This window comes from Ovis aries, chromosome 12, assembly GCF_016772045.2.
Source record: "Ovis aries strain OAR_USU_Benz2616 breed Rambouillet chromosome 12, ARS-UI_Ramb_v3.0, whole genome shotgun sequence".
Taxonomy (NCBI): Eukaryota; Metazoa; Chordata; class Mammalia; order Artiodactyla; family Bovidae; genus Ovis; species Ovis aries.
The window spans coordinates 10,157,659-10,166,962 of NC_056065.1; positions in this window are offsets into that span (position 1 = coordinate 10,157,659).

A 9,304-nucleotide genomic window follows, 5' to 3' on the forward strand; every position below is an offset into this window, starting at 1 on the left:
GGGCTCACAATATCAGTTCCTAAAAATATTTAACTATGTGAAGACCTGTTCCACCAGTTTTTTGGAACACAAGTGCCTTATGTCTGTTCTCTACCCTAAACTCCTTTCAGAGCATGATGAAAGTCAACAAATAGAGCAACACAGGATCTGGTCCAGCTGAGGTAGGTTGTAAATGCCCTTGGAAGAACCAATGTGTGGTTGACAATGTTCTGCCTGTTGTGCGCTATACATTGTAGAGTGTCTATCCAGAACTCTGCCTCCAACATATAAGCCTCTTCCCCCATCTGTTAAACCACTGATGTCTCTTCGCTGACTTTGACTATTCCTTTGACCTTGAAGCTACAATCACCATCTGCAATCAGCTTCACTGCAGATGGTGATTGCAGCCATGAAATTAAAAGACACTTACTCCTTAGAAGGAAAGTTATCACCAACCTAGACAGCATATTGAAAAGCAGAGACATTACTTTGTCTACAAAAGTACATTTACCCAAGGCTATGGTTTTTCCAGTAGTCATGTATGGATTTGAGAGTTGGACTATAAAGAATGCTGAGCACCAAAGAACTGATGCTTTTGAACTGTGATGTTGGAGAAGACTGTTGAGAGTCCCTTGGACTGCAAGGAGATCCAACCAGTCCATCTTAGAGGAAATCAGTCCTGGATGTTCATTCGATGGACTGATGTTGAAGCTGAAACTCCAATATTTGGCCACCTGAGGTGAAGAACTAACTCATTTGAAAAGACCCTGATGCTGGGAAAGATTGAGGGCAGGAGGAGAACGGGACAACAGAGGATGAGATGTCTGAATGGCATCATGGACTCAATGGACATGTGTTTGGGTAAACTCTTGGAGTTGGTGATAGACAAGGAGGCCTGCTGTGCTGCAGTTCATGGGGTCACAAAGAGTTGGACATGACTGAGTAACTGAACTAAACTGAACTTGACCTTGAAGCTGGGCAAGTGCAGGTCTTAGAGACCTATGGGGTCAGCCCAACAGTATATCACAAGCTCCTATCTTCAAAATATCTCTCCAAATGTAATAAGCTATTCTCTAAACAATGCAGTGTTCACAAAGGTTTAGGAGGAACCTTTAGGGAAAGAAATAATAGAGAAAGAACATCCTATCCTTGTATTCTAATCACCGCTGGTTGAAGAGTTAGAAATTGTCACAAAACACAAAATACTCAAACATTAAAATAGAGTTGTGAAGGGGCTACCTCAAGTTCTTATGAGGAGAACTTGAAATGTATAAATTCTAATTATGAATAGTAGAGATTGGAAATCTATTATTTAAATATTTCCCTCATTTCAGTTGCTCAGTCATGTCTGACTCTGAAATCCCATGGACTCTTCTCTTTCACTTTCATCAAGAGGCACTTTAATTCTTCTTCAAGTTCTGTCAAAAGGGTGGTATCAAAGCATATCTGAGGTTATTGATATTTCCCCAGCAATCTTGATTCCACCTTGTGCTTCATTCAGCCTGGCATTTCACAGGCTGTACTCTGCATATAAGTTAAATAAGCAGAGTGACAATATGCAGCCTTGACATACTCCTTTCCTGATTTGGAACCAGTCTGTTGTTCCATGTCCATTTCCAACTGTTGATTCTTGACCTGCATACAGATTTCCCTGGTAAGTAGTAAATATTATATACATACATATATACACATAAACATATTTTCATAGCATTCTATGAACAAAACAATTTAAAAGATGTGCCATTCTTTAAAATTATATAAGCAAGTATTGTAAGTGCATAAAAATAAGCTTTTTTGATTGTAATATAAGTGCCTGACATTAACCTTTAGATTTCTGAGAAATCCTTTTCAAAGTCATCCTTCTTTAACAAATATATTGCCAGCTGTATGGATTTCCCTGGTGGTTCAGACAGTAAAGAATCTGCCTGCAAGGCAGGAGACCCGGGTTCAATCCCTTGGTTAGGCATGTTGTAGGAGTTTGTATTTCCTCACTTCTGTCTTGCCACAGCAAAAATTTGAAGCAATGGATGGACCAGTGTTACAGCTCCATGTTACAGCTCAGTTTTATTTGGCTAGCAAAGGGAAATACATCCTTGAGGCATGAAGGTGGGCCAACCCAAAAGACTGGAAGAGAAGAGAAGCCCCTGGCTCAATTTTGGCTCTTCTTTTTATTTGCTATTTCTCCTCCCACTGAGCCTGCCCTATTTAATCTTGCTAGCCAGGAGAGCTGTTTGTTCCACCTGAGATTCTCACTCGAGTCCTTGGACCTTCCTTTGTTCTGTTTTTGTGGGCTTTTCCCTCCTTTGTCTTTTAGCCACCGCCATTCTGGACTCCTTTTTCCTATTCTAATTACCTAACAGGAAGATTCCCTGGACAAGGGAATGGCAATTCACTCTGCTATTTTTGCCTGGAGAAGCCCATGGACAGAGGAGCCTGATGGGATATAGTCCATGGGGTTGCAAAGGGTCAGACGACACCATTGATCAACTAACAATTTCAAGTCACTGCTGCTGCTGCTAAGTCGCTTCAGTCGTGTCTGACTCTGTGCGACCCCATAGATGGCAGCCCACCAGGCTCCCCCATCCCTGGGATTCTCCAGGCAAGACTGCAGCCCACCAGGCTCCTCTGTCCATGGGATTTTTCCAGCAAGAAACTGAGCAAAGGTGCAATCTTGTCGCTCAAGTACGTATCTTTGACTCTTGGCAGATTCTCCCATGGACTGCTGCTGCTGCACCAGTAGTGTCCAACTCTGTCCATGGGGCATTTCCAGGCAAGAGTACTGGAGTGGGTTGCCATTGCCTTCTCCAAGACCACCTGAAGCTACATTAAAAGAACCAGAGGAACTCATCAAGAAGATTACTTGAGGGATTTTCCTGGCAGTCCAGTGGTTAAGAATTTGCCTTCCAGGGTAGGGTGTGTGGGTTCAATTCCTAGTCAGGGAAAAAAGATTCCTCACGCCGCCTGGCCAAAAAAAGCCAAAACCTAAAACAGAAGTGATGTTGTAACAAATTCAATAAAGACTTTAAAAATGGTACACATAAACAACAGCAAAAAAAAAAAAAAAAAACCCTTGAAAAATTAGATCAAATTAAAGAAGCCTTTCAAAAAACTAAGATCACAGCATCTACTCCCATCTCTTCATGGCAAATAGATGGGGAAAAGGTGGAAACAGTCTCAGATTTTATTTTCTTGGGCTGCAAAGTCACTGTGACTGCAGCCATGAAATTAAGAAACACTCAGTCCTTGGACGAATAGCTATAACAAACCTAGATAACATATTAAGAAGCAGAGATATCACTTTGCCAACAAAGATTCATATAGTCAAAGCTATGATTTTTTTCCAGTAGTCATATACAGATGTGGGTATTGGACCATAAAGAAGGCTGAGCACTAAAGGCTGATGCTTTTGAAGTGTTTTGCTTGAGAAGATTCTTGAGAGTCTCTTAGACAAGGAGATCCAACCAGTCCATCCTAAAGGAGATCAGTCCTGGGTGTTCATTGGAAGGACTGATGCTGAAGCTGAAGCTCCAATATTTTGGTCGCCTGATGCGAAGAGCTGACTCATTAGAGAAGACCTGATGCTGGGAAAGACTGAGAACAGAAAAAGGGAACTACAGATAATGGGACAGTTAGATGGCATCGATGACTCAATGGACATGAGTCTGAGCAAACTCCGGGAGACAGTGATGGACAGAGAAGTCTGGCATGCTACAGTCCATGGATCACAGCGTCAAACCCAACTTAGCACCTGAATAACAGCAAAGGAGTAATGTCCCTGAATACACCCTAATCTTATGAGCATCCCTGCCCTTGAAGAACCATTGTTATAAAACTCCTCATCAAATCCTCCTAGGTTGGGACACAGTTTGGAGGGGGGAGTCAAAAGCTTACTATATCCCCTTTGCCTGGCAAAGCAATAAAGCTTTTTTTTTTTTTTCTGTTTCATTCAAAACTCTGTCTCCAGGATTTGATTTGGCACTGATAGGCAGAGGTGGCAGAGGCTAAAATGGTGAGATAGCATCACCAACCCAATGGACATGAGCTTGAGCCAACTCCAGGAGATAGAGGTAGACTGGGAAGCCTGGCGCGCTGCAGTCCACGAGGCTGGAAAGAATTGGCAATAACAGCTGAACAACAATAACACAGGGGCCACTATTTTGGCATCTCTCTCTTTCTCTCCCACCCCTACATGACCTCCCTATGTGACTCTCAGGCCCAATATGTGGCCTCCAGGACCTGGGAGAATAAGCCTTGTTTTTTCAATTACCTGCTGGTTGTTACTGAGGTGTATCTTACAATATCTTGCACTAATAAAAAGAACCACAAGCTTGGCTCCCACTGTCTGAATGTCTGTGGGAGCTCTGTCCAAGCAGTATGGCCCTGTGAGTGCCTCAGGCACTCCTAGCCAGTAGCATCACTACCATAGTCAGAGACCAACATGCAGTGGAACATATCCTTTGTAGTTAAATTTCTAAGTTGCATTCTGGGAAAAATTATCTATTGGAAATGGTAGAGAGTGGATATGACAGCAAAGGCTAATCATAACTATTCCCAGCTTGATGACAGCACCAACACCATTCTGTTGTTTGAATGGAAAAACATATTTACTTTCTCAAATTTTTATTAACTGTATTTTAAATAGGGCTTCCCCTGTGGCTCAGTGGTTAACAATCTGCCTGCAATGCAGGAGTTGCAGGAGACACAGGTTCGATCCCTGGGTCTGGAAGATCCCCTGGAGGAGAGCATGGCAACCCACCCCAGTATTCTTCCCTGGAGCTGGCAGTCTACAGTGTATAGGGTCGCAAAGAGTCAGACACAACTGAAGCAACTTAGTACACACACACGTATTTTAAATAACATCAGGATTAAGGTCCTATATTTAACTTCCTCATATCCCTATCATCTATTTTCTGCATAGTTGATTCATCCTTATAAGTGGTTGTGTCAAGCAGTTACTGCCACAATACTATACACAAAGCATTAGAAAACAGCCTCATATGTCTATGCATCAAATGGTTGAAAGATTTGGAGTCAGACTGGGCTCAGCCTGGCTCTCTGCTTCAGCTTGGGTCTGGGTCTGTTCCATCTAACTCCTTGGAGGAAGGGACTAGCTGGGGTAACTTCTCACTGCAGTCTCAGACGTGCAAGAGAGGCATCATGGCCATACAAGTGTATCAACTCTCTGCTGCCATCATATCTACTTACTTCCTATTGGTTAAAGTAAGTCACATGGTTGGTAACACTAGGGCCCCATTCATCCTGCAGATTTGAACAAGTAAAAGCAGAATCCAGGTGTGTGACCAGCAATTTAATTTACATTTTGGTCGTATGAGCATCATGTTTAGAGCTCAGAAGTTCAGTTTTATCTGACCCTTTGCAACCCCATGGACTGTAGCCTGCCAGACTCCTCTGTCCATGGGATTCTCCAGGCAAGCATACTGGAGTGGTTTGCCATTTTCTTTTCCTGTTACAGTGTAAAACCAACAAAATTTTTTAATGAAAAGAATATGAAAGAATTATATATAAATATAATTTATTTATGAGTTTATTTTCTCTATTAGAATATTATTAATATTTAATTTTAATATAGCAACTTAATTTACATTTTGATCATATGAGCCTCGAATATTAGAATATTAAATTTTACTATTTAATATTCTACTAATAGAAAGAAAAAATAAATCTTCATTTTGAGCCTGTTTGACCTAAAGGGAAAGGAAATTTTCTAGAGTAGCTTTTGAATATAAAATGCTAACTTATGGACATAAATCCTAGAAAAAATTATAACATGGATGGACTCTATATCACTAGTGTGGATTCAATACAGGTAGCTTGCACTGTTTATAATTCTAATAGTACTGAAGACCTAATTGTGTAGGCTATTGTTCTAGGTACTAACATTTAGCATTATTAATAGTAAAAAAAATATATATAACAAATTGTGCAAAGATGATGATACAATACCACATTCATTAGTTAGAAACTGTAACAATTAATATACAAGAGAAAATCCAGTGGCTTAAGAAAGATATAGAAAATTAAATTCAAATAGCTTGTCCAGGATCTCACATACAGTAAATGGTAGAGTTAGATTTCAAACTCATATAGTCTGTCAACTAAACCCACATGCTTAACTACCTGATTGTATTTCTCCTTCATATGTTCATATCTGGTATATCTCCATTACTGCTTCATATCTGGTGTAGTCTTCATATCCTACCTAATTTTTATGTCCCACCTTTGGATCCTCCTGGAAAAAACAGACAATAACTTTCAATATGTGTGTTAAGCCACTTCAGTAGTGTCCAACTCTTTGTGACCCTATGGACTGTAGCCCACCAGGCTCCTTTATCCATGGAATTCTCCAGGCAAGAATACTGGAGTAGGTTGCCATGCCCTCCTCCAGGGGATCTCCCCAATCCAGGGATCAAACCTGTGTCTCCTAGGTCTCTTGCACTTGCAGGTGGGTTCTTTACCACTAGTGCCACCTGGGAAGCCCCACTTTCACATATCATTTATGTCATTGTCAAGGCTGATTATCTTCTTTAGGTATTTAGAAGGCAAATTTAATATATGAACGATTGTTTTATAAAACTTAGATCCATTCTTTTTGAAGTTAATATGATGCTGTTTCTATATTTACAAGTAAGTCTACCAGATAAGTAAATATTTAATATGATTAAAATTAATTCCTTATACTGAGCAATTCAATATTGTAGCTTTGTTAATTACAAAAATTAGTATTGCTCAAAAAATCACTGTTTAACACAATCTATGTAATTATATTTTTAGCTATCAAATAACAAGCAGTAACAAAATTGTCCCACAGTCACTAAACAGTCTACTAAAATGTAAAAATAACACAAAGGGAAAAAGAGGTATATAAAACCAAACAGCAAGTGAAAATGATATAGCTATGTCTCTTCACTGTTATGTTCAAACTATTTATCCTCAATACAGTAAAGAGAAGCTGGTCTGACATTGTGATTCATTCTTAGTCTCTTCTTATAATGAAACTCAATCAAAAATAAGTGATGTACTTCTAATGGGTTAATCATGTTTTAGAATGTTTTAATATAGTTAATTTTGATAATTTCTTTAAAATGATCATACCATAAACATACATTTTAGCATTCCAATGAAACATGTCTCAGATAGATACATTTTATTCATGGCAGCACAGTAGCCAATATCCCTTTCTTTCATCTCTACCTGTCATACATTAGAAACCATTCCAACAGGAAGCCTTGGAAAAAACATCATTACTGAATCAAAGACCCGGCACTGATTCACCTGCTGTGTGACTCCGAGAATATAATATACAAAAGTGCTGAGTCATTTTTTAATCTTAGAAAGTCAGAAAATACGATTAATGCACCTTTTAGCATTATTTAAAATTTAAACCTAGCAATACTTGTTCAAGTGTTTATAAACTCTAAATAACATGCAAACATAAAATTAAATTTCACTGTGACCACAGCCTTAAAACCTAGGGTATCTGCAGATATTTGAACCGAGAATTTTGGAATATTAGAAGAGGTAATTTATGAGTATAGCTTAAATGTAATAACACAATCTAATAGAACCTCTTCCCACAGTGGAAATAATTATATCAAAAGGAAAGCAAATATGTGCAAAAAGTAATTAACCATGGTATATTACTTATCAATTGCTGCATGACAAACTGCCATGAAATTTAACAGCTTAAAATTGCAACTGTTTTATTTTTTTCAGGCTTCCCAGGTGGCACAGAGGTAAAGAATCTGCCTGCCAATGAAGGATACAAAAGGGACACAGATTTAATCCCTAGGTTGTGAAGATCCCCTGGAGGAGGAAATGGCAACCCACTCCAGTATTCCAGTCTGGAAAATCCCATGGACAGAGGAGCCTGGGGAGCTACGGACTATGTAGACACAAAGAGTTGAACTCAGTTGAGCATATATGCACACATTTTTATTTCTGGCCACACTGCAAGGCTTGCAGCATCTTAGTTCCCTGACCAGGAAATGAATCCAGCCCTCAGCAATGAAAATGCAGAGTCTTTACCACAGGACAGCCCAGGAATTCCCTAAAATTACAAACTTTCAATCTCAGGTTCCCTGGGTCAGAGTTCTGGGAGTGGTTCTCCAGAAGCCTAAGCTGGGTGGCTCTCATCTGGAAGTCTCACCAGGATGCAGTCAATGTGCTGGCGGTGGCTGTGGCAGTCTGAAGACTTGATGGAAGACTTGCCAAGATGACTCATTCACATGGCTGTCGACAGGTGGCCTCAGATCCTCACCATGGGAACCTTTCTAAAGTACTTCTTGAATGTTCTCACAACATGACAGCTCTCTTTCCCCAATGCCAGTGATTCAATTAGAAGATAAGGAGGAGGCTGACAGAATCTTGATGACTGACTCTTACAAGTTTTACACCATCAGTTTTGTTGTATTCTACTTGTTGAAAGTAACTCACTAAATCTTTCAAGCTAGGCTTCAACAGTATTTGAACCATGAACTTCCAGATGTACAAGCTGGATTTAGAAAAAGCAGAGGAACCAGAGATTAAATTGCTAACATCCACTGGATCATAGAAAAAGCAAGGGAATTCCAGGAAAACATCTCCTACTTCACCAATTATGCTTAAGACCTTAACTGTGTGGATCACAAAAATGGTGGAAAATTCTTAAAGAGATGGCAATATGAGATCATCTTACCTGTCTCCTGATAAACCTGCAAGCAGGTCAAGAAGCAACAACAGAACCAGACTGGTTCAAAATTAGGAAAGGAGTACATCCAAGGCTGTATATGGTCACCCTGCTTATTAAACTTACGCACAGAGTACATCATGCGAAATTCCAAAATGGATGAAGCTCAAGCTGGAATCGAGATTGCCAGAGAAATATCAATAAACACACATAGGCAAATGAGACCACCCTAATGGCAAGCCAGGCTTCAGCAGTACATGAACTGTGAACTTCCAGATGTTCAAGCTGGTTTTAGAAAAGGCAGAGGAACTAGAGATCAAATTGCCAAAATCCGCTGGATCATGAATAAAGCAAGAGTTCCAGAAAAACATCTATTTCTGCTTTATTGACTATGCCAAAGCCTTTCACTGCATGGATCACAATAAACTGTGGAAAATTCTGAAAGAGATGGGAATACCAGACCACCTGACCTGCCTCTTGAGAAGCCTATATGCAGGTTAGGAAGCAACTGTTAGAACTGGACATGGAACAACAGACTGGTATCCAAATAGGAAAAGGAATATGTCAAGGCTGTATATTGTCACCCTGCTTACTTAACTTATATGCAGAGTACCTCATAAGAAACGCTGGTCTAGAAGA